Source organism: Narcine bancroftii, chromosome 6, assembly GCF_036971445.1.
Source record: "Narcine bancroftii isolate sNarBan1 chromosome 6, sNarBan1.hap1, whole genome shotgun sequence".
In the NCBI taxonomy this organism is placed as follows: domain Eukaryota; kingdom Metazoa; phylum Chordata; class Chondrichthyes; order Torpediniformes; family Narcinidae; genus Narcine; species Narcine bancroftii.
In genome coordinates, this window is record NC_091474.1 from 142439610 (window position 1) to 142464107 (window position 24498).

The 24498-nt window shown below is 43.1% G+C and overlaps 1 long non-coding RNA gene across 2 annotated transcripts in view; it reads right to left on the reverse strand.

Moving 5' to 3' along the window:
- Positions 1–239: 239 nt before the first annotated feature.
- LOC138737609 (uncharacterized) overlaps positions 240–24498 on the reverse strand; it is a 37296-nt gene continuing 13037 nt past the window's right edge. The window contains exons 2-3 of one of the 2 annotated variants that reach the window (XR_011341062.1): positions 12976–13205; positions 240–818 (exon numbers count right to left, since the gene is read on the reverse strand). This is a non-coding gene — a long non-coding RNA (uncharacterized lncRNA). Of the gene's footprint in view, positions 819–12890; positions 13206–24498 lie in introns of those variants that run through there. The other variant, XR_011341061.1, reaches the window with a different exon arrangement.

The following is a 24498-nucleotide window of genomic DNA, read 5'->3' on the forward strand; positions in this document are numbered from 1 at the left end:
AACAGATAAAAGCATTAAAAACAGTTCAGACCTGAAACAGAAAATTACTTAATATGAATGTCATTCATAAAAGCTTTGCAAATCTCACGAATCATGCTACAACCTGCCTTTTTTGCAGAATTAATGGTTCATTTCCAGTAAAAGCTAAATCTCGTTAATCTTCAAAAAACTGACTGTTGACTTTGACAAAAACGAAGCACTTTTTTTTTGGTGATTTAATGGGATGAAAATCAGGCTGGTTTTACAAAGCATGGGCATTCACTGCCCTAAGGCTGCCTGCCAGATGCTGAACATCTTTTCTGAAATATTAATGTAGCATAAAAAAATTGTACATTAGTAAATGTAGAACCGACTTCACTCTGAAAATTTAAATTATCTTTGGCAGTCGTCCAAAAATAATTGTAACAGCTTCAGTGGTATTTCCTCCACCTGTTAAGTGATAAGAGAATATTAAATATGATGCTGGAACAGTAATAGGCTGGTGGAAATGTACATTATTATCGGAAAGGCGATCTGGACTGCCTGCAAACTTTCAGCTTTATATTCTTTGAATGAGACAGCCAATCCTGGATATAATGGAAGATGCTTCTACTGAAAAGATACTCACTCACTTTTACAATACAAGTATCCAAAATGTTATCAGCCGCAAAAGCTGTAGGATTAAACAAGCTGCACATAAATTGAACATGGATTTATGGTTCATCTCATGTTTGATGTGATCAACTGCGGATTCCTTTGCCATCACAGCCCCTTTTCATCTCTAGAGCCGAAAACTTCTCTTGCGGTGACTTTGGAAATATGTTCATAGATCTAGGAAACTGAAAGAAAGTGAACCAATAACACCATCGACCTCTTGAAACAGTAAACAGTAAACAAATAAGCAGATGTAGATCTTTCTTAACAACAGATGGAAAAAATAAAATACAAGAAGGTATTTAATGGTCAGATATCTAACTGATAGGAGTGTTACCATCTTGGATCATGAAATATGGTGAAATCTTTGAATATCTTTGTTGACAAAATTAAAATTGGTTATTTTTATTATCATTACATTTATTTAAATGGGAAGAAAAATAAGCAGAAATAAAATAGATGTCCAATGTGCCAACATCTATTTTCCACTATCTTACAATGTCAAGATTTTATTCTATTACAGAACATTCTTTATAAAATCCAATATATTGGCGTTGTCACATTCCAAAGCTCAATGGTATATCAATTGGCTGAACTAGTTTATCTCATTTAGATTGAGCTTCTAGTATTACCATAACCACATTTTGCACAACAGATTAATATTCTATACCATTAGACCCATAATATCATAATTATATACAGCTGTCAATAATCTTTCAAAACGTTAAACATCTAACTTTATCATAACCAATAATCCTCACCATTGGTGTGGCTCAGTGTGGCAGCAGGTAGTGTTGCTGCCTCACAGCTTCCAGCCACCCACATTCAATCCTGACTTTTGGTGCTGAGTGTGTGGATTTCACATGTTCACCCTGTGGATGGGTGTATTTTTCCAGGGAGAGCTGGTTTCCTCCCAAATACTGGTAGATGAGGTGTTTCTGTAAATTATCCTTAGTGTAGGTGAATGGTGAAAGAAAGTGGGTGGAGAAGATATGCAACTAAGTGTTAGTTACAAGCAAATGAGTGGAGGAACGGAATTGATCTTAGAGTTGAAGAAAGGGATGGGACAGAATATATGCAAATGACTGGTTTAAACAAGAACATCTGGAGACACTGTGGTCCAGTGCTGAAGAAACCCAACAAGGCACACAGCAAGTAATTACACAGAAGTAATGTTTTGAGCCTGAGCCATTCAACAAGGTGCGAGCAAAGAACAGGCAAGCAACTGAATAAGAAGGTGGGAGGATGGGGGTGAGAAGGGAAGAGGAGGGGAAAGGGGCAGGAGGAGGGGACACAGGCTGACAGATAAGAGGACATGGGTGGATACAGGTGGATGGGGAGAAGAGAAAAAATACCTCAGTGAAGTGATAAGGGGAGAGGGGGTAGCTCTCTGAATGGAGAGGGAAGGGAAGGGGGTGGGGGGCTGGAGGAAAGGAGAGAGAGGGAGAGTGAATGGGAAAACTGAGAAATTGGAGAAGTAAATGTTGAGGCGATCTGGTTGGAGTGTGCCAAGACAGAATATGAGGTGCTGTTCCTCCATAGTCTTGGCATGGCAATTGCATGAGGCTTCATTGTTGAACATATATGTAGGGATATCACAGATAACCTTAGGAATAGAGTTGCAATAGTAGATACTTCTTAAATTAGCCAGTAATGACTGGGATTACCAAGGGATTAGATGGAACAGAATTAAAGTGAGCCGTGGCAAATTTTCTGAAGCAATATATAGATATATCTATGAGAGAAGGGGCAATGCAATCACCTCTTCAGAAATTTATTTACATGTATATTTAATAACACGGTTGAAGCCAATCCCACCTAATTGCCAGCGATTAACTGACCAACCTTGTAAGTCTTTGTAATGAGACTTGGCAAGTGTTTGATGTGGAGAGCACTTTGGGACCATAATTCTGTAGTTTTAAGGTAGATCTTGAAAAGAACATAAAAAATAGCACACAACATGAAGTCCTAAACTGGGGGAAAGCTAGTTTCAAAATGGTGTTGATCATCAAGAGGGCCTATCAAACATGACCATAGTTGTATCTCTTAATATAGACCATAAGACATCGGAGGTGAAATAGTCTATTCAGCCCTGCCATTTATGGGAAATAACAGAGGTCTAATGAAAGAATGTTGTGCTATGATGTGAATTTAAATAATAGAGTTCATTATTATGTTCTAATGGTAAGCTCCAGGGAAGAATTGGGACTTATTTAATTCTTTATTGATATCAGCCCAAAGTGTCATTCAGGGAATATTCTTCTTCTCTGTGTGACTTTATTCCACATTCTTGTTAAGTTAATTACATTGCAAAGCATTTCAAATGCCAGTGATTGTATCAATAGCAACATAAATTTGATATCTTGGAAAGAACCCATAGTGCATGCACATTACAAATGAAAGTTCATTTAGATTTATTTCAGGCTCCAGAAATCTACCTTGTTTATTATTTTCAATTTTTGGAATCTGGCTTGTTCTTTAATTCAAATAAGTAGGGCAATTGCCTGATCACACAAATCCAACAAGCTTGTGAAAATTATGTGTCTAAGGATTTTGATTGTGACGCCTTTCTCTGAGGCTGCACTGTGATGGGGCTTCACTGGTCCGGATATAGAATCGGTCAATAGATTCAGGTATTTCTTCATAAAAACTATGTGAATAAAGCATGTAAATCCAAACTAAAATTTACACTTTTGGGAAGTTCAAAACTAATAAAAATCATCAGTATCACATTGGTACGAATCAACTGAAATCAGGAGAAACATTTTTATCCAGAGTGTAATTATAATGTACAACCAACTTTGACATGAAGTAAAACAGATAAAAAAGTTTTTTATTTAAGGAATGTCCAGATGTACACCATGATGAGCTGTCTGCTTTCTCAAATAGGCCATTTGGCCCAACAATCTGTTTTAATACTGTAAATTTGAGCAAATTTGATGTAATTCCAACACTCAGATATAAATATGTTTCAAATATACAGATGATACTGAAGGCCTGAACAAAATTATTTCTTCAGAAGGGGAATGAAACCCCAACTGCCTGCTCCACACTAGCCTAACGTTATTTTAGTTTTGATTAAAGATTTGTTTATGCTCTGTAAGTCAAAATATAATAAATATCTAAACAATTGGTTGAAATGAATAATTATCAGATACTCAACTGATAATTAAAATAAGAAAAATATTTAAAGAATTGTAAAAGTAAAAATTAATATTAATGAATGTTTAACTCACTTTATTTTGCTGATCAGATTATGGTATTGAATGCCAAATTGTAGTTGATGAAGATCATCCTGATCTATGTGGTTCTGCTGTCCAGGTGTTCCAGGGCTTTGTGTAGAGCCAGTGAGATGGCATCCGCCACAGACCTGTTGCTGTGGTAGGCAAATTGGAAAGGATCCATGTCGCTGCTCTGCCCAAGACCGCAAGAAACATTATGCAAACCAACAGCATTCTACTAACCCTGTCTATATTTCCCACTGCCTTGGGAACGATGCCAGTGCTTTAAAGGACCTATCCCATCCTAGTCATACTCTTCTCCCCTTTCATTGGGCAGAAGATACATCAGCTTTATCTCCAGATTGAAGTGAAACAAGCATGTCTACAGATGTTGTGATTATAGTAAATACACAAAAGTGCTGGTGAAACTCAGCAGGTCCTGTAGCATCTATGGGAGACAAAGATATATAACCAATGTTCGAGCCTGAGTCCTTTGTCAAGTATGAGCAAAAACCAGGCAGGTGCCTGAATAAAAAGAAGGGTGGAGCAGAGGCAGGAGTGCAGCCCAACAGCCAAGAGGCTGTAATTGAGATGGGGGGGGGGGGGGGTGGGGTGGTCTATGGGCTAACAGCAACCAGAGAAATCAATGTTAATGGTCAGACAAATACGAGGTGTTTTTCTTTCCATTTATGGTAGTGCATGAAACCATGAAAAAAGCATGACAGCATGGGAATATGGCAGAGAATTACAATGGTTTTCCGCTGCATATGAATGGGGATTGAAGAACAGTTTTTCTCCTGCTGTTTTTAGACTCTTGAATGAGCCTTTCATTGATAAAAATTATGTCCTTGCTCTTTTTTAATGAAGATGCTGATAAACTGTTTGTTCTAATGTCCATAGTGTCATCGAGGGTCTATGAAAACATCCAGGACACATCCTCCTATATAGCAGCCATGAATGTGCTAAAAGGACTCTATGAATGACCTGTGAATAAGGGCCTGTGAACATGCTGGCGACCAGGAGACAGCAACCGAGTGAGTACTACAGAGCCTACCTACAGGCACTAAGGTTACTGGGCAGAGCATATACATGAACCGATAAAATTGCAGCCGGGATCATTGATGACCTCATACGGGATGCTTACGTGGCTGGGATTCAGTCTAATGAAGTGAGGCAATGACTATTGGAGCATGGGGGAGACAGCCTCATGGAGACTGTACAGACTACAGAAACGATGGAGGCTGCAGCCCTAAGCATGGATGCCTACACACAGGGCCCTGGCTGGTCATAGGCCCAACATTACAATATGAGTAGAATGCCTGCTTTTAATTCGGCTTTCCCACACTCCATCAATGGCCTCACCACCGCCACACTACCCGATGCGGCCCCAAAGTGTTGCTTCTGCAGGATGAAGAAACACAGTCGATCCTGTGCCCTGCAAGGAAGGCCCAGTGTCAGAAGTGCAAAAAGAAAGGCCATTGTGTAAAAGTCTGCCACTCCAAGATGGTTACCGCCAAGCACAGTGCCTCATGTGAAGCCCAACCACCTTTCCCAGATTCAAACTGCTCGGCCTTGGAACCCTCATCCAATGAGAGCAAGGAATCGATCACACGGCAACGCTTGATGTCTCGCAGCACTCCATCCTTGCCGCCGTGATGCTGCACCCCCACAGACCACCTGCACCACGCGTGCTGCAGCCACCGCTGCTCGTCGCTGACTTACCATCACCATGGCTCTCTACGTTGGCCCCCTCCAACCGGGTCTCTGCGTCGGCAGAACCCGATGGACCACCCACTCCGATGACATCATCGCGCAAGTGTAGCGCGCAACAGGCCAAGGCACCACAACGCTCCGTCCTACTCCACTGGCATGAGGTTCCAACAGACAGCCCTCCAAGTGAAGCATGACATCATCACACCAGCCTCCGGAGACACCAACACAGGCAGCTCTGCTGAAGACACCAACACAGGCAGCTTTGCTCCCTGCATTGTTCGCTGCATCTGTGACACTGAATTAAAGACAACCACATTCCTTAGCTAGGGCCATGGAAACCATCAAGATGAACAATCAATATGCTAACTGTCTTTTTGATTCAGGTTCGACAGAGAGCTTCTTTCACCCAGACCTGGTCCAACGATGTGCACTTGCAGTCTACCCGACTGACCAGAAAATGTTGCTGGCCACAAGAGCCCACTCAACGGGCATCAAGGGGTATTGTGTGGTGACTTTGAAAGTTCAGGGCATCAGATTTATGGATTTTAAGTTACTAGTTCTGTCCAAACTGTTCTCAACTGTATGCTCCTGTATTGTCAGGGTTGGATTTTCATTGGTGTCACTGCATTACAGGAGTCCCCACACCCCGCTCTCTGTCTGCCACCACAACTCCACTCCAGATATTTCCTGCCAGTGACAGCCCACACCAGTCCCCGCACCCCGAACCAGGTGCTCCACTTGTAGTCTCTCCACTCTCTGAGTCGATCCTCCAGCACTCTTCACCAACCTCAGTCCTGGGTGGAAACCGATTGCCACCAAAAGCCGACAGTACAGCTTCAGGGACAGGAAATTCATTAAAAGTGAGTTGCGCAGACTGCTGGATGAGGGCATCATTAAGCCCAGTGCAAGTCCCTGAAGGACACAGGTAGTAGTCATGAAGAATGGGGAAAAGCTGAGGATGGTGGTTGACTACAGCCAAATAGTCAACTGCTTCACACTCTTAGACACTTACCCACTCCCGCGAATCACAGATGTGGTGAATCAGATCGCCCAATACCGTTTGTTTTCCACCATCGACCTTCGATCAGCCTACCACCAGCTTCCGATCTATCTGGAGGACCGCCACTTCGTGGCCTTCGAAGTGGACGGGCACTTGTACCAATTCCTCAGTGTTCCCTTTGGTGTCACTAATGGAGTTGCGGTCTTCCAGCAGGAAATGGACAAGATGATGGACCAGAATGGGCTAACAACTACATTCCTGTATCTGGATAATACCACCATCAAGACCATGATGCCAACCTTGAGAGGTTCTTTCAAACCACAAAATGGCTGAACCTAACCTATAATTTGGAGAAGTATGTGTTCCGGTCCACTCGCCATGCAATTCTAGGTTGTGTGATGGAAAACTGGGTGGTAAGGCCAGATCCCGACCACATACGCCCTTTCATGGACCTTGTACCACCCCAAATCCAGAAGGCACTCAAACACTGCCTGGGGTTTTTTTCTTATTATACCCAATGGGTCCCCCAGTATGCTGACAAGGCACAGCCACTCATTAAGTACACCTCCTTCCCCCTGTCAGCGGAAGCCAGAGTGGCCTTAGACCTCATCAAGTCAGACATCGCCATGGCCACCCTGCGTGCCATAGACGAATTGATACCCTTCCAAGTAGAGAGCGATGCTTCTGACTTTGCACTGGCAACCACTTTAAACCAGGCCAGCAGGCCTATCATCTTCTTTTCCAGGACCCTCCAGGGCCCAGAAAGCCAACACTGCTCTGTCAAGAAGGAGGCCCAGGCCATTGTGGAAGCCGTACATCATTGGAGACACTACCTTGCTGACCAACCAACATGCAGTCTCATTCATGTTTAGCAACAACCAGAGGGGTGAGATCAAAAAGGACAAAATTGCAAGGTGGAGAATCAAGCTCTTCACCTTTAACTATGACATCCTGTACCAGCCTGGCAAACTCAATGACCTGCCCAATGCCCTTTCCCATGGGACATGTGCCAACATACAACTGGACAGGTTGCAGAGACTCCATGAGGAGCTCTGTCACCAGGGGGTCACCAGGTTCGCACATTTCGTAAAGGCCCGCAACCTGCCCTATACAGTCAAGGAGATCCGCTCCATGACCCAAGCTTGCCTCTTCTGCGCTGAGTGCAAGCCCAATTTCTTCCGGCCTGAGAAGACCCACGTCATAAAAGCCACCCAGCCCTTTGAACGTCTCAGTGTGGACTTCAAGGGGCCCCTATCTTCGACAAATCCTACCACCTATATTCTCACGTGTTCGATGAGTACCAACGCTTCCTGTTTGCTATTCCCTGCCTGGACATGACTGCCTCCACAGTCATAAACACACTCCACACCATCTTCACCATTTTCGGGGACTCCAGTTATATCCACAGTGACCGGGGGTCTTCACTTATGAATACAGAGCTAAGGCAGTACCTTCCGGAGTGCGATATTGGTTCGAGCAGGACCACTAGCTACAACCCACGTGGTAACGGGCAGGTCAAAAGGGAGAATGCCACCATCTGGAAAGCGATCACCCTTTCCCTCTGGTCTGAAGGCCACCCCACCACTTGCTGGCGGGACGTACGCCCAAATGCCTTACCCTCCATCAGGTCTCTGTTATGTACTGCCACCACCGCTACCCAGCATGAACGCATGTTCTCGTTCCCAAGGAAGTCGGAATCAGGGATGACCACACCGGCTTGGCTGACGGTTCCCGGACTGTTCTGCTGAGATGCCATGTCCAGTACTCAAAAAATGGCCCTCTAGTGGACGGGGTAACGCTGCTACATGTGAACCCGCACTATGCTTATATTGAGTACCCGGAGCGACGGAAGGGCACGGTCTCAGTAAGGGACCTGGCCCAAGCCAGATTTAACATTGTAATGTTCGTTCCCAAACCTTCCTCCAGCTCTCCCCCAGGTAACATGCCGGGACAGCGGGACCAGCAGCAGTACGTGGATGACAACAGCAGTAGAGGGGACCAGCAGTAGCACACAAATAACGATGACTGCGGACTAGGGGTACCCGCACCAATCCTCAGAGATTCCAACGACGATCATGCCCCGCCCCTACCAGCTACTCCGATTCCGGCGCCATGGCGATCATGTTGGGCGATCAGACCACTGACCATTACAGCCCATAACCCCTGCATGCTATCCTCCCCATACTTTGGAGTCCAAAGAAAGGGAGTACCATTGCTGTTCCCCTCCACACAGACTACGGACTATTAATAACTCAGAAAAACCACCACTCTGTAACGAACCCTTCCCCCCTTTTTTTTTTAGCCAACCCAGGGTGAGTTCTTAAAGAAGGGGTGAATGTGATAATATGGGATCCTATCACCTCTGTATATATTTGTATATAGTGCTAATGATTGGCTGAGCACCATAGCCCCACCTATTGGCCAGGTCGTAAAGTGCTGCACCTAACCAGACCCTTGTCAGTCTGGACTAGTCGATCTTGATGTACTACATACACTCCAGTCTTTTGGTAATACAAGCCTTGGTGTGAATCTACAAGTCTTTGAGTCATTCAACGCACTACAGCGGCTACAACTCGAAATGTTAACCTCTCTTCTATATGCCTGACCTGCTGACTGTTTCCAGCATTTCCTTTTTTTAACATTCTTTCTAAGGTGTTTCTGTTATTACACCCTTAATTATGTTATAAATTGGAGCAATTTCTCTGCTACTTGTGTCAGGATTGCAGATCCTTGTTTTAGAGTCACAAGATCCTACAACATAGAAACAGATCCACAGCCCCAACTTGTCCATGCCAAACAATGGTGTGTCTTCCTGCTTTCAACATATTTACCTGTATTAGGCCCATACCACTCTAGTCCTTCTCCCATCCATGTAGCTATCCAAGTGTTTCTGAAAGGAAGCTAACATGCCTGCCTCCACTACTCTATCTGACAGCTCATTCCATACATCCAGTTCCCTCTGTGAAGAACTGTCCCCTCACATCCCTTCAAAATCCACACCTTCATCTTGTAGTCATGCCCTCTCATCTTAGATTCATCAACTCAAGGAAATAGACCATCATCTTATCCATGCCCCTTGTGATTTTATAGAGCTCACTGGGATTCTGTCTCAATCTCCTTCACACCAAAGAAAACAGGCCTAATTTTTCCAGTCTCTCGCAATAACTCAACCTTCCTAATTCTGACAACATCATTGTAAATCTCTTCTGTACCCTTTCCAACTTTATAATATTCTTCTTATTACGAGGCAACCAAAACTGCACACAATATTTCCAGCGTGACCTCACCAACATCTTCTATGATTTCAACATGACATCCCAACACTTGTATTAAATTTCCCAACCAATGAAGGCAAGCATTCCAAACACCCTCTTCACTATTCTATCATCTTTAAAAAGTAAATCACCTGTACCCTGCATCCATAGCACTTTCTAGAGCACTGCTGTGGTCCTGCCCTACTTCAATTTACCCAAATGCAGCACCTTGAACTTTTCTGAAGTGAACTGTTCTGCTATTCTTTCAGTCCAGTTCTCCTACTGATCATCTGATCTAGATCACACTGAAAACCAGGTAATCTTCACTGTCCTCCATAGCACCTATTTTTGTGGCATCAGCAAACTTTCTCACCTGCCACAAACATCCTTGACCAAATTAATTGCCTATTACATAAAAGCAAGGGTCCAACTCCCAAATAGTGAGGCACTCCACATTTTTCTCTCCTTCCTTTCCTAAAAAGTGAAATCACGTCTGCTTTCCAATCACATTTAATCACACAAGATTCAAGGGCAGCTTCTTCCTGCTGTTATCAGACTCTTGAACAGAGCTCACATAAGTTAAGAATAATCTCTTACCTTGCAAACAATTGCTTACTTTCATTCTATCTACTGAGGTCAAAGATAATTGTGGCTCCTGAACATTTTTCACCTGTACTTTATCTGCAACACACTCTTCTGCTCTTTTATTTTTGCACAACCTCGTATTTATGGATGGCCTGCCTGACACATAAAGTTTATCAATGTATATTGCTCCACATGTCAATACTAAACAATTCAGCAATTTCACTGGAAAGTTCCCCCATCTTACACATATTACTTATTATATTAATAGATACCCCTTTAAAACCTGATTTATTAATCATTGCATCCTTGGGATTTATCCACTTATGGCTTCATCAACTTTTCTTATACAATGGAATTCACCTTCAGATTAAAAAAATATATAATTAATGGTCAAAATTAGACAGGATAGACAAAGAAAAGAGCGAAGTGAAAAAGCTGCAGATGCTGGAATCTTGACCAGATAAATAATTGCTGGAGGAACTCAGCAGGTTAGGAAGCATCCACAGATAGAAATTGTCAGTTAACATTTCAGGTCATGAGCCATAATCAAGGAAATAATGGATTGATATCACTCTCCACTTCTACTCTGCAACCTTCACTGATTTTAAATTACATGGAATTTTGGGATATCTTGAGGTCTTGTAAGGTGCTTTCCATGAAAACTCTTTCATCTCAATGGTTTAGAAGGGAAGAACAAAATGTCCAGACCCAGGCTGTAGCCAGGAGATGTTTTTCAGTGTTTTCTAAAGACTGGTTAATGGTTAAAGATAATCGTTTCACCACATGAAATAATTTCACACTTAATACACGCCATGAAATGTGAAGTTTACATCCACAGATGTATAACCATATAACCATTTACGAAGCGGAAACAGGCCATGTTGGCCTTTCGAGTCCGCACCGGTTCACTGATTATAAGTAAACTTTGATTGCAACTGCATTACAGCTAATTTGATCAATACATTTGGACTGTTTTGATCATTATAAGTGAAAACAGCCAATAAGGTCATGATTTTAGCAGGGATAGATCAATCATTTCGAACTAGTGATTAGTATAAGGAGTGACTGCTAAAACTGAATGCCATAGTGCTCAGAAGACAGAACGAAAATAAGCAATAATTTGTGAACAGATATGGATGTTTGCTCGTCTGTTGTGATTTTACTCATGTTGATTATAAATTAGCCATGAGTAAATTACAGTCTGTTCTTGCAGTAATCCCACAAGTAATATGCTGATAATTGAACTCCTCTGACAATTACATCATTCATTATCAGCCTTATCCAGATACATTACTCATGATTAATGTCATGCACAACACAAGCATTACACAAGGGACCACGGACTCGGCAGATGCTCCTTTAGAAGAAAAGGTTAGTGAATCGTGTTGAGGCAATTCAATATCAAGGATGTTTCAAGGAAATATGGTATTGCACTGCACATGTGCAATGTACACTTGCAAGGTTCAAAAAATACCCAGCGTGTGGGGAGAAAGATGCTATAAAAAAAAACTAAGAAGCCATGGTAGGTCTTTCACACATTACCCAGATCTTTGGAGACATTACTCTCTTAGTTCAGTGCATTAATAAATAACTTGTGCTTTTATCGTACATGACAGATTTTAGAGGATTTGACCCCTGAGGAACTTTTGCTTTGTGGTTTATTCATGTTTGATGCAATCCTCTTGCTAATCCTACACCCCAGGAAGTATTTGATGACCACTCCCCACTAGTTTAATTCCCTAACCTATGACAATGCCATTCCATACTCAAACCCCAAGGCATTGTGAGCAATTGAACGGAGTCTCTCTTCATAGTTTTCTGCCATTGCTGAAAGAGAAGATCCTGGAGGTGTTGAGAACAGCGTCAAGTAATTGGGAAGGAAGTGGTTGGAGGAGAGCGAGGTGAAGAGCTCAGAGAGAGATTCTGGACAAGCGAATATGGGGAATGGGAAAGACTGAATAACTGGAATAGCAGCGACTGGGAAGATGATGGGAAAAAGATGAAACAGTAACTATGGAAAGTTCAATGAGGTTCCTATCTGGAATACAGTGAATGTCCTGGACTTGTTGGCAATGTTCTAGGATGGCTGGATCCCATTAACTTTTATTGAGGGCTCCTGGTTCTATGTGATGTCATGTTTGTACTCTGACAATAAATCTAAACTTTGAACCATAAAGCCCTGCTTGAATGCTCCTACATCTTTTGTAGAATGATAGAACTTGGTGCAAGTGCCATGGAATTAATTGCACATCAGTTAAACAGCAGGTTCACCTGCGATGCCCCCAAAGTCTGATGGCTATCATTGTCAAAACTCACTCACAAAAAATATCCACCTGAACATTGGATCAAAGTTTTTTTTTACACCAATTGTTGGTTACATCTAGACAGGTTGGTGCTTTGAGACATGTGAAGTATTTTAGAAGGATTAAAAAAAATCAAATGTAATATTTAAATGAGGTATTTTGAAAGCTCTGGCACTATTAGTGAGTTTTCTTTTCCTTTATTCCATCCAATATTTATTATCCACTTCAAAAACAAAGCAGATATTATGACTATGCATGAATATTACCGTACACATCCACACTGTAAGTGTGACAGTGTAGCTGTCTTCAGTCCTCGAGGGACCCAGGTTTAATCCCGACCTCAGGTGCTGTCTGCGCGGCATTTTCATGTTCTCTCTTTGATGCCATGGGTTTCCTTGAGATGCTCCGGTTTCATCCCATACCTGAATGGTTAGCTTCTGCAAATGTACCTTGAATGTAGAAGAGGGATAGAATAGGAGCTGGGGGAAGGGGGGGCCTTAATGGGAATGTGGGGAGAATAAAATAAAAATTGAGTTAATGTAGAATGAGTGGAAATGGGTGGTTGGTGGTCCCCATGAACTCAATGAGCTAAAGGGTCTATTTATGACTCTCATCCAAAGAGTCCTGAACATACAGTAAAAACCTTTTGACGTGATCTGAGATTGTGAAGGGTGATTCATTCTTTCTTTCAACTTGTCCCGCAGGGAATGTTTGCTGTACAACAGATGTTATTGTTCATTTTATTGTTCCAATTAATCTTGGGTTTACCTGGCAAAATCATCCGAGATCATTTCGACCCCTTAGGAATGCAACAGGCAAATCCACGAGCAGCCTTTGGGAGCAAGAGAGGATGAACTAATGTAATCATCTGCTCCTTTATTTAGAAACTCATCCTTTGGCAGCTTGTAGATATTCTTTGCATTATTTCTTTCATTTAACACACCTTTTCATTCCATTCTAGTTCTCTTCGCTGCCCTTTCAATCCCTAAGCCCCTCCAATCTCTCAGGATACATGCTGCCCCTTCTGATCCTCTGCCATTCTTCCAGTGTAAAAAGTAAGATCCTGCTCTCATTAAACATGCACCCAAGCACACTATCCATCACGGGTCACCAGGAACACGGCGTCCAATTATTTGCCCTTTGCATTTCCCAAAGGGGTACCACGCCCTTATTGCAGAAATGTGTCTGAGTTCAGCTAATGCGGTAGACTCTAGGGAAAAGTCTCAGTTTCTGTAACTAGAACAGTGCCACATCATACAATGAGTTCATCCCCTAAACCATCGGGAAACATTAACATTGCAGTCAACCTCTTCAAAATGACATGAAAACATTTTAGCCGAATGGCAAAATATTCATCAATGGATTAAATTTAAGTAGTTGCCAAGGAAGCAGGAAGTGCAAGAAACAGTAATGAGGAGAGTATTGCCCTTATTCTTGTTTACAGAACAAGAGCCACAGACAGGTCATGGGCTCCACAGAGCACCATGAATTACATGGTAATCAAGTTACAGCTTCTTTCAGTGCTAGGCCTCTCATAACCATGGAAACAGACCATAAAACTGTTTGCAGAAACCTAAACCTGCAGATATGGTCAATTGGTCAATAATCTGTGCAAAAAGCTAATATGGTTGCGAGCCACATTATCCATTTATGCCCTGAATGAGATCATTCTGTCCGTTTAACGTGGGACATAGACATCATCAAACTCTTAAAGATTAGATTCTGCATGTGATTAAGGGGCAGAGTGTAACTTAAATGACCTCATGGGCAACCCAAACGCAGTCTACCTTCCAATGGGAACCAGTCTATAGCAGGGCAACCAGCTGATACCAATCAAAGTAAAACATTGACAACATTTTGGGACTTACCAACCTAAAACAAAGAAACAATTTGTTTCAAGCAAACCTCCAGAATTAACTTTAAAAAGATTACTACAAAAGTCATGATGGATTATAACAAGCTTCAAGCTAGATTGAGGTTTCATTTCTCTGCAGTATCGTAGAGATCTGAAGTAATCTAAAATAAAGAGAGTCCATCTATATCAATTAATTTCCTTAACTTTGCTGTACAGATGCTGACAACACAGATTTTAAAATCTTCCCCAGACATTGACTGGGTTACACCAATGAAGTAACTGAAGGAAATCTGCAGATTCTGGGATTCAATATGCACAAAATTAAAGTGGCCCATTTCACCTCATCAGAAGCTATGATTAGGTTTTCTGGCCGCCAAAAAGATTTAACCATTATATTTTGAGTTTTATTTAACTTCAATGAAATAAGACATTGATTAACTAAACTCTACTGGATTTGATCAAATTAAAATCAAATGATGTTAAACATCAAATTTCTTTGCAATTAATTTTACTTCTCTGGATTATGTGCTGCAGTCATAAATCTATACCTTATGTTGAATTTACAGCACAGAAGGAACCCAATTAATCTTTGCTTGCTTTCAGATTCTATTCAGCCTTCATATTCTTTCCTTCAGGTGCATACCTTGCTTACCTTTAAATGCTCCTATGTTATTCTAATATAACTGAATTTTTTTTTTCCCATTTGACCTGATAATGTTGTGAAATTAAAGATGATAATTTTTTTCTTGCTTAAAAATTTATTGGACTAAGAAACTAAAGATAACTGCAAAATAATAATTAGCCTTCACTGCATGTGTGAAGGGCCATTGGTGTTTAACTGCAATGAATGCTGGCTTCCACATATTAAATATGTCTTGAAATGGCTGATGATGCCCAGCACTTGGATTTAAACAAAACACCAATTTTAATATGTACCTTACTGTGAGCAATCTCTTAAAAGTGAAAGAACAGAGCCTGTAAATATAAGAACATAAGAAACCGGAGCAGGAGGAGGCCATCCGGCCCATCGTGGCTGCTCTGCCATTCAATGAGATCATGGCTGATCTGATTGGCTCATCTCCACCAACCTGCTTTTTCCCCATATCCTTCAATTCACCTAATATGTAAAAATCTATCCAACCTTGTCCTAAACATATTTATTGATATAAGGAATATTTCAATAGAAATTCTTCCCTGGTCATAGTCACAGCTGGATGTTTTATTTCACTTCCAAAATTCAGTTTCATTGACTTCAGTGTGGGAATAATAACCACAGATGTGATGTTCACACAATATTCAGCAGCTTCAGATAAATAATATAACACTTTTCAGATTCACTGCATCATTTCATTCGCCTTTAAATTCTCTTTAAGGTAACAAATGAAATGTTCTTCCCGTGATTTAGGAAAAGTTGTTTCTTCTGAATTCCCTCTTGGATTTGTTAGTGAATGACCACATCACTATGGAGACTCATTTTAATCTTGCCCAAAAATTAAAATCATTTTTTTCCATGCCTATTTCTCAGACTGCTTCACGGTTTTAGAATTTGTCATACTCATATCCACTGGTAATGCTTTTTACTTTTTAAACTCTGATATTATCCTTGCAAATCTTTTACTCATCTTCTTCCATAGATCTGTGTCCTTTTCATTTAACGAACAGCAGAAATGTGAACAAAACTTCAGGTGAGTTCTCAGCAGGTACCCACACGCCAAATAGAACTTTTCAAATGTTATCTCTAGAAAGGATCAATACCTCCATTCTAAGATTGCAATTTTTAAAAAAAATTATTTATTACTATATCTTATATTTATGTTTGCAATGAAAATTTGAATTGTGACATTTGTGAATCACAATACATGAGGTAAAATCTACAAAAGGAGCAGTATAATTTCCAAAAGCTTCCCAGCAACATGCCCCCTAGGAAGCTTTGCATTTTAAACATCATAAAAGCAGGCTTGAGCAAAGTAATGTTGAAACTCTACTCTATAGATATGAACTGAGCTTGTCTTGATATTTATTGCCGTTGTTTTATTTATAATCCTTCTTCAATATGTTCTGCTTCTGGTAGTAATTGCTAGATTAAAAGATTTTTGAATAGCACCTTGTTATATTTTCAATGTGTATCTATAATGATGAACTGAATGAGTTGGACAACTCAGTCCTGCGTGTGATTGCAAATGTCTTGAGGAGTGATAGTTTGTGGTTTCGCTTCAAGCCACCTGTAAATATAACATTACAGAATTGCAGAAAGGAAATTAGTCTTGCACCTCTTTGCAATTGCACAAGTCTGGGGTTTTATTAATTTTCAGGGAGAGGGAAAACCTCCTGATCGAATTTGAGGTGCTGGTCTTGGCAAAACTCTTTATATCAGCAAAAACACAAAATTCCTGGAGGAACTCAGCAAGTCACACAGCATCCATCAGAGGCTATGGCCTTTTGCCTGTTGGCCTGAGCTCCTTCCCCTGCCCTTTCTTCTCTCCTCCCCTCGCCTTTTTATTCAGATGCCTGTCTGCTTTTTGCTCATACCTTCAAGAAGGGCTCAACGAAGGTTATAGCTTCACCTCCTATAGACACCGCGTGACCTGCTGAGACCCTCCAGCACTTTGGTGTTTTTCTACAACCACTGTGTCTGCAGACTTTTGTGTTTCACTCTTAATGTCAGCTGGTGTGTAAACCAAATGGTGTTGAGTCACGAATAATTATGTGACCTTGTCATCTGTGGCTTATTTCATATCCAACCATTTCGCCTATTGAGTCAAAATTTTATCAGTGTACATAGAATGAAATATTCTGTGTGTATTGCTGTTGAAAAAAAATCTGTTCTTAAATCCAGCTATGCCAGGCATCACATCTCTCAACCTTCTGCTTGAGGGAGGCAGTGAGAAGTGAGCATGGCCAGGATGTTGTGGTTCTTGTATGATATTGGCTGCCTTCTTGATGCAGTGCCGTGAGACCGGTGCCTGTGGTGGACGAGGAAAGATCTCTACCATAATCTCTTCAGTAGAAATCCCATGACTGATCGATGCAAGCACTCATATGTTTGAATGTGTAAGGAAAGCCTTAGTTCAAACCCAAGGAATGTGGATGAGCCCACTTCCAGCTGGGCACTTTATGCAGAGGGTGGAGCAAATTGGTGCAAAGGGTGGAGCCCCTTTTTCTATCCTTGAGCAGGTAATGTTTTGAAACACAACCATGAGAGTTCGAGTGGGTGACTGAGCTGCCCCTCTCTAATGCTAGTGGCTCCATACAGGCTTTAAATGGCCTGTTAAAGGAACCAATGGTTTTTAATTAAAATCCTACAATTGCTAGGTCTACACCCATGATGGCGGCGTCTATGCTCAGCAGCAACAATGAGGGATTGCTGACTCCGGGGTAGTAGTCAACTGGTGCAGGGCCACAGAACTGGGAAAACACCCCCCTTCAAGAAGGAGAAGATGATGAGATGACTCTACAAGATGCTGACCAGGGCAGTGGACCAGCAAGAGGCTCAATGGCTGAAGGACCAAATTGGACAGTGACCAAGGCAATGGATCAGTAAGGATGTCAGCAGCTGAAGGAACCACACAGGCTGCAAGCTGTCAGCAACTTACAGTCGAGAGATTCACACAGACTGAAGCATATTGACAACTTATGGTTGAAGGACCCATGCAGGTTGTGAGCTGCTCGAGACTGGCTGTTATGTGTGGAGGAAGCGTGGCCTCCCTGCCTGTTTGGAATATGTGTATCACAGTTGGTTCCCGTCTGAAACTTATTCGGAAGTCACATCACCTGTCAATCAAGGTTGGACTCTGTCAACCCTTTAGTGCACACCTTGCCATTGGTGAATTTAAATCACCTAGAGTCATTATTGACCAGAAGCTCAGATTAGCACAGTATATAACACCAATGCATAGTATATTCTTTCTCTCTGCTTCATGGTCTAAGCCCTGGAAATCGCTCCATGCCAGGTCGCCACTGTGGACATCACTAGAAGTGTTTCAGGTAAGGCGTGTACTACACAGAAACTGAACTGTTAGTAGTGTGACATGCTGCTACTCGCAGAGAGCCACAAGCCGACTGGTAGAGGGAACAGGTGTGTGTAAGAGTCCATGTTTGCAGTGTGTGTGAGCATGTCGTGTGTAGGTTTACCATCAGTGGAGCCCACTGTGGCTTATTTTATCTCCAACCCTTTCACCTATCGAGTGATCGAGTACCATTTAACATTCTCCCCTGTTTGTCTCCCTTGTGTTAATTAAAGTTGTGTATTATTGTAATACTTGTGTCCAGGCTTGATTCTCTGTGAACCCACCAAACCTGATATTCTTCTCAACATGACAATCAGCACTGGAAGCAGGGTTCAAAGAGTTTTGGTTGAACACACGTGGACTCTTGACCATGTGGGAGTGGAAGGTCGGACTAACAAAATGGGAGATTGTATTGATAAGTATGTGTGAGGGCATCCTGTTGGGTGCATGTGTGATTGCGTACCTGCTCACTAATGGGGGCAGCAGGAGGAGATCCACAAATCGGGAATGGACACCAGGGTCAGATTATAAAATTGGTGGGTGAACCGATGACTGTCAGTTCAGCCAATTTGTAGACAGGTTGGACCCCCACAGAGAGAGAAGATAGGTCTCCCCCCTGGAGTTACTGGTGTTTCCCGAGGGTGGAGGGAGTTGTGGGGGAACCGTATGGTTACTGATATCCCTGCTTAGGTGCCACTGGGGTATCACATCTGAGTTAAGTAATCAGGACACACAGAAAGATGGGAAGATAGAATCCCTGCAACATGACAGTTGCGAACTGCAAGAGGCAGTATAGATTGACCAAGGGGAAATAATCAACTTAGAGGCAGTTTCCAAGCTGATTGAAATACAGCAGCTACATGCAGCTTGCTGGTCTGACTCACAGCTTAACTCAGGAAAAGTCCAAGCCATTGACTAGTGGGGGAAGGGGATCAACGTGATTGGGGATCGACGTGATTAGGGAATGGGTATGTGTGGATAGATCGTGATAACCATGAGGAACCTGAGTCGCTCGACACATTTCCTCCTCTGTGTGTGCCAGAGCCTTCACAAGCCTTTCCAGTGACCATGAGGTCCCAGGTCTACCATGAGTCTACCCTCCAAAAGGGGAAGGTAGCTGAAAATGGGGGGGGGGGTCTCAGGTTTGCACATATGTGATCACAGTGAGCATGCTAAGGAGCTAACCAGGTAAGTGGATCGATACCACCAGTGGCCAGGAGAATACCTAGTCATGCCACTGCTTCAGTTGGGAGACAAGAGGGCCCCAATTCCCTTCTCATTCATCAGGAAGTTAGCACCCTGGGCAATCTGTTTGACCAACAGATGACTGCACCATCATGTGGGAACTGGTGGCGACTCCAGTCTGGACCAGGTTCCCTGTCCTCCATTGGTGTGGGGACATGGGTTGGCAGGGAGTGGGTACTGATTGTGGATATCTATGGGGGTGCCTATGAGCATCACATCCCAGAGAGTACAAATGTGACTAGTGTCTTGGTGAGCTATTTAATCACCACCGCATGCTCTGGCCTTAGAAAGGTGGTCTTGCCCCTCATGGGACTGGCAACCATGATGGTGGTCCAGCAAGCTATTATCCTCCTGGAGGGATCAGAATACATCGAGTGGAGAGCTCCTGCTTGAGTTTTCAAGGCTAAGGGAAAGTTTGGTGACGTCATGCTGCCGGTGTCTCACAGAGACGTGTGTTTTCTCTGGAGTGAGCATTGTGGGGGGATGCCCCAAGGGGGTGGAGTATCCCATGCGCTGCCCCCTCCGACCTGGTCCAGCCTCCCCTCTGGTGTGGAGGATGCCCCTGATTAATTTATCTTTTGAGCTCTCCCTACCACCTCTCCACCCCCCCCCACCCCCCCACCACAGGAGAAGACTACCCTTGGTCTACAAAATGCTTGAGACCAAAATGGACTGATTCAGTATTAGTAAATTGCTCAAGCCAATGTTAGAATTATTGGAACAATAAATGCAAATATCTCACTTATTCAAACGGCCAAATACACATTTAGGCTTACATAAGACTCCCCACACCAGCTCCTGATGCTGACTCCAAACCCTCCACTTGGCCTACCTGAACTGTGGGGCACAATTTGCTCTTTTCAATAGCACCCCTCTGAGGCCTGCACTCCAGGTGGCAGGGAATAAAAGCCACAGCTTCAATAAACTAGTTTTTGGTTGACTAGTCTAGTGTGTGATTGCTTTTTACTCAGTAACTCTACCATAGTAGCCATTACAATTGATGACGCCCGACTACAAAATTCAACTGAAACTTGAGTCTCCAATCATATTGGACGCAGCTACAGCCACGGCAGCAGTTAACGCAATGGGACTTCACTTGCCTCCTTTCTGGACCCAACAACCTCGAGTTTGGCTTCTTCAGGCTGAAACCCAGTTTTGGCTATGGGGTGTAACAGAGGAGGACACAAAACTCTGGCATGTCATGGGCGCCTTAGATGCCGCCACTGCAGCTCGGGTAAGCGAATTCATTGCCAATCCCCCAGCAGAGAACCAGTACACCAGGTTCTGCCAGTTTCTCCTGGATACACTGGAGTTGACGAGACATGAACGTGGCATGAGACTTTTGAATATGGAAGGTCTGGGTGATAGGAATCCATCGGATCTAATGAATGAAATGCTGGCATTGGCAGATGGTCATTCTCATTGCCTGTTTTTTGAAATCATATTCCTATTGAAACTGCCAGCCTGTGTTGCCCCACCCATTGCTCACAAGGATTTCAGCCATCCTCATAAAATAGCGCGAGAGGCTGACCGGTTCGATCGTACTCTGACCCAGGAATCTGCTCAAATTCAGCCTGTTTTGGCAGCAGGTACACCTCCCACACACTACGAGCCTCCTGTCTCCGCGCTGCAGTCAAAAAAGGAGGAACTTGTTGAGGTACGTCCAGAATAGTGTTTTTATCATCGCCGTTTGGGAAAAAAATACCCGTAAATGTGTCCAACCATGCGCGTATCACAAGAAAAAGGCAAAGAGCCAACTGCCATTAGTGGCCTCGGCATTTGGTGCAAACATAAGGCTTTTATTTCTTCAAGATGACAAAGGTAAACGCAAGTTTCTTATGGATATTGGTGCTGAGGTCAGTTTACCCACTAACCTATTTTGAAAAGACACATAAGCAGCAACACCTGGCCCTTCGAGTGGCAAATGGAACTATCTTTCCCAGCTTTGGAACCCAACGAATCACCATTGGTGTAGGAGGAACCACGTTCCATTGGAATTGTGTCTTGGCTTCTGTTGCTCAGCCTATACTGGGTGCCGATTTTCTCCGGTCCCATAACTTGCTAGTAGATGTGAAACAGAGGAAATTGGTTCAAACATACCTGTTGGCATGCAGCAAAGGGAGAGTTTCCCAGCTTGGAGTGCATACGCTGGACAAGAATACCTATACTGCCCTGCTCAATGAGTTTCCTCATATTCTCACTCCCAATTTCAATTCCTCCAAAACAGCCCATGGTGTGTCTCATTACATAGACACTTTAGGACTACCTATTCATACCAAGGCTCATCGTCTTCCCCCCCAATAAACTGATACAGGCAAAAGCAGAATTTATGGCAATGGAGGAGTTGAGTATCATTCGATGCTCCAACAGTTCTTGGGCATCGCCATTACACATGATGCCCAAGAAAAGAGGTGGATGGAGACCTGTGGTGATTACCGAAGGCTTAATGATGTAATTACACCCGACAGGTACCCAGTTCCTCATATACAAGATTTCTCCGCCCATCTACATCATTTCCGCATATTCTCCAAGGTTGATCTGGTAAAGGGATATCATCAGATACCGATTCATGAGGACAACATTCCCAAAACAGCAATTATTACTCCGTTCAGACTTTTTGATTTTCTTAGAATGCCATTTAGATTAAAGAACGCTGTGCAAACTTCCAGCGGCTTATGGGCACTCTAGGCAGGGATTTGGACTGTGCATAGATTTACCTGGACGACATCCTTGTAGCAAGTCGAAATGAGCAAGATCACCACCTGCAATTGCACTGCCTTTTCCAACGGCTCCAAGACTTTGGTCTAACAATCAACCCCGACAAATGTCAATTTGGCAGATCAACCGTGGAGTTCTTAGGGCACAAAAGCAGATGGCATATTCCTATTATCAAACAAGGCCCGTACCTTTTCCAAACCTACCACCGTCAAAGGTCTACAGAAGATTTGGGAATGATAAATTTTTATCACAGGTTTATTCCCGGAGCTGCTGACATCCTGTGACCACTGTTTAACATCGTCTCCACCAAACACAAGAACATTATCTGGACCTCAGAGGCAGAGGTCGTGTTTATGTCCGCCAAAGAAGTATTGGCCAAAGCAGCAATGCTTGAACATCCCAACCGTGATATCTCAGATACAGCTGTGGGTGTAGTTCTTGAACAGTGCATCAATGGCCATTATCAACCCCTTGCCTTTTTCAGTCACCATTAAAGACCAGCAGAAGTAAAATAGAGCAACTTTGGTTGGGAACTGTAGGCATTATATCTAGCCACACGGCACTTCCGTTATATCTTCAAAGGTCAACATTTCACTGCATTTACAGACCATAAACCACTCATTTTGTCTTTAGCAAAATGACAGATCCATGGTCGGAAAGACAGCAATGCCATTTGTCCTACATTTCAGAATTCACTACGGATATACGCCACATTTCAAGAAAAGACAATCTAGTCACGGATATGCTGTCTAGACCAAGTGTGTACTATATTCAAGGTGGAATCAACTTTGCTGAACTGGCTGCGGCACAGGCCACGGATCCTGATTATACAGGCATACAGTACAGCCATTACTGGACTGGACATTCAGCAGGTGGCACCGCAGCACAGTGGACGAGAACTCCTTTGTGACGTATCGTTAGGCTATCCAAGACCATTGGTCCCATTGTCATGGAGGTGACGTCTTTTTACGACATTCACAATTTGTCATATCCATCCATCAGGACATCAGTCAAGATCATGTCAAATAAGTACATATGGCATGGACTGAAGAAAGACGTCACTCACTGGGCACAAACGTGCATCTCCTGCCAATTTACAAAGATTCAGTGCCACAGCAAGGCACTCCTTCAGCCTTTCCCGATAGTATGCAGGAGGTTTGAGCACATACATGTGAACCTGGTCAGACCATTACCAGTGTCACAGGGCATGAAGTATACTCTAACAGTGGTAGACCAGAGGCCATCCCATTACCAGCCAGTGATACTGAAACATGTGCTAGAGTGTTCATCCTGAATTGGATCACTAGATTTGGTGTGCCTACGCACATAACTTCGTACCGTGGGCCACAGTTCACTTCAGCATTATGGTCTATCTTTGCACGTTTTTGTGGTACAGAGCTACAGCACACCATGGCATACCATCTGCAGTCCATTGTCCTGGTGGAGCATTTCCACCAACAGCTTAAATCTGCACTTAAAGGTCGACTAACTGGCCCCAACTGGGTCGATGAGCTACCATAGGTTCTGCTGGGGGAACGCACAGCTCCAAAAGAAGACTTGTCTGCATCATCTGCAGAGTTGGTGTATGGTGCGGCTCTTACAGTTCCGGGAGATGTTCATTTCACAGCCATCTCTGACCTGGATGTCCTTCAACAACTCCGCAGTGCTATTGCTAACAGCAAGCCAACTTCCACCAGCTGGCACGGCAACCCAAAACAACAAGTACCCCCATCACTCCTGAACGCTGACTTCGTAGTCGTTCGTAGACAGGTCCCAGGGGCACCGTTACAAAAACCATATGAAGGACCATTCCGCATCATTAAGAGAGATGGAGTTATGTACACCTTGTACATTGGGGGACATTCACAACTATTCAACATAGACAGATTTAAGCCTACTATGCCCATTCAGTGCCCTGAGCCCAGACGACGTGGACATCCGCCTAAAACGTGCATGTCTGGCAT